The sequence below is a fragment of the Dipodomys merriami genome, unplaced genomic scaffold (genome assembly GCF_024711535.1).
Source record: "Dipodomys merriami isolate MVZ:Mamm:240054 unplaced genomic scaffold, mDipMer1.0.p SCAF_678, whole genome shotgun sequence".
Taxonomy (NCBI): domain Eukaryota; kingdom Metazoa; phylum Chordata; class Mammalia; order Rodentia; family Heteromyidae; genus Dipodomys; species Dipodomys merriami.
This window is the reverse complement of record NW_027206266.1, coordinates 280536-283105: the sequence shown is the minus strand read 5'-3', so window position 1 is coordinate 283105 and position 2570 is coordinate 280536.

The window sequence follows — 2570 nt, the reverse complement described above, 5'->3', positions numbered from 1 at the left end:
ATGCTTGCTATCTCTGAAACACTAACTTTTTGTTTGGTCTGCTCTTAAACCTTAATCCTCCTATCTCCTTCTCTGGAGTGTCTAGGATTATAAATATAAAACACTATTCTGGGCCTTTTGCTATTATTAAAAATATTCATCATAAATATACCAAAATTCTGTTAGTATTGGAACATTTGATGTGACAAAAGAGATGACGATTGACTTATATTTTATATTTACTTTTTTTTTTTACAGTGCTAGCGATAGAACTTAGGACCCCACACATACCAGAGAAGAGCTCCACCATTTGGGTATATCCATTGAATTCCTAGTTTAACATTTTTTGCCAGTCCTGGAACTGGAACTCAAGGCCTAGGCACTGTCCTGGAGCTTTTTTTGCTCAAGGCTCGCACTCTAACCCTTGAGAGACAGCCTCACTTCTGGATTTTTCTGTGTATGTGGTATTGAGGAACCGAACAATGGGCTTTCATGTATGGTAGGCAAGCACTATCACTAAACCACATTCCCTGCACCTCAGATCAACTTTTAAGCAGCAATTCAATTACCCAATCTAATTCCTTCCAGAAGAAGAGGAGAATCAAATAGCATGAGAGAATAAATGTATTTCCTCCCCTTTCCTTTACCCTCTTCTCTTGTGCTCTCTCTCTTTCTCTTTCACCCTCCTTCACCCATACACACAGGTATGTATAAACCTATTTTATAGAGAGATGGACTACATGTAGGAAAGAGCCAATATGTGTTTCAAACAGATTTTATAAACATATTAACAACTAAGGCAGAAAGACCAGCACACTACTATAATTAAGATACATACCAAAAATGCTAACAGAAAGGAAAACACTCATTTGAATCAGGAGACATGATTCATACACAAAGAACCAAACACATGTCTAGAGCTTGGAGTGTCAAATCTAGCCTAGAGATGTTTTTAATTTATCTATATAGTGCCTAAACTTTTAAATGAGTTCCATGTTTAAAAACCAGTCTTCATACAAAAGTGCAAGTGTCCAATTTCCCTTGAAAACTGAAAGATCTAGCAACAAAGGCTCTATAGTCACTGTTTAATGACTACTTCATGCCAAATAGCTACTGGTCCTTTTAGGCAATGCTCCTGCACCTCAAAATTGGCACTCAAATTCAATTCACTAATTTATGTTAACCTGATTAGCCCCATAGTTATCTGCAAATGCCTGCCATGAGATGTACATCAGACTGTGACAGGTGAAAATGCCACAGAGAGTGTTCAAAGGTATAAAAACAATCCATGAGAAAGCTAAAAGGTATACATGATACTAGTTGCCTGGAGCCATTAAAATACCGGGGAGAAAAAGAATGACGAGGCATGAAATCAGAAGGCAACTTTAAGATACCTTGGAGTTAAGCTGTATGAATACGTGTGTGTGTGTGTGTGTGTGTGTGTGTGTGTGTGTGTGTGTGTGTGTGTGTGTATGTGTTGTATACTATGTGTAATGCATGCATTATATGTAATACATACAAAATATATCATTGTAGAAATGTAATTCATTTAACTTCATATGAGATTAGGACATACTCTGAAACAGGAAACAATGGTAATCTCTATACTTTGGTCATCACCATCTAAATTTGAATCTACATGAGTAAAAATCATTTAGAGGGGCTGGCAAGGTGGCTCAGTGGTACAGTACTTGCCTTGCATGCATGAGGCCCTGGGTTCAATTCCTCAGTACCACGTAAGCAGAAAAAGCCGGAAGTGGCACTGTGGTTCAAGTGGTAGAGTGCTAGCCCTATGCTGAAGACTTGAGGGACAGCACCCAAGCCCAGAGTTCAGGCCCCAGAACCGACCAAAAAAGAAAATAAAACATCATCTAGAATGTGTTAGGATGGAAGACAAAGAGTTTATATTGTTTATACTGTTAATATTATTAGTAGAAGGAATGTAGATACTCTACTCTCAATAAATTCATCATCTCTCTGCAAACATAAATAAATAACAGGTAGATGAAAGTAAAATTGCATTATTTAATGGTTTCCTAAGTTTTCTGGGTATCTTATGATGAATTGGAAAAGAGAAATATGCCAGTAAATTAAAAAAAAATAAGCCAAAGGGATTCATATTTTTAAGGAACCAAAATGCATATGCTTTGTGTCTCTCATTCCTACCATCAGGCTGCCTTTTCCCTCCTTTACCCTTCTCAGCAATCAAGGCTTACCAGCACCTTGCTCCTGCCAACCTCAACTTAGAGAGTACCTTGCACCCAGGCAGCACATAGCCACTGCAGATGCCTACAAAGTGTGCTCCCAATGCCTGGGAAATACTTCCCCCTGTGGGGTGGGTCTGGCCAGGTATACTTCTGGGTCTGGGTTCTTCTTTGTTCTGAAGTGGCTGGGCTCTGGTTCATTGAGTTTGGGCACCAACCGGGTGGTTTAAAGTTTGGCTGACCATAGTCACTGGAGTGATGTCAGCTGGGAAAAGGAGACTGGGAGTGTCCATCTGCATTTGTGTTTTTGAAGATCTGACCCTCCAACAGGTACTGAGTGCTAAGTACCCTCCCAACTATCCCGAGATCAGGGATTACCCAAGCCAC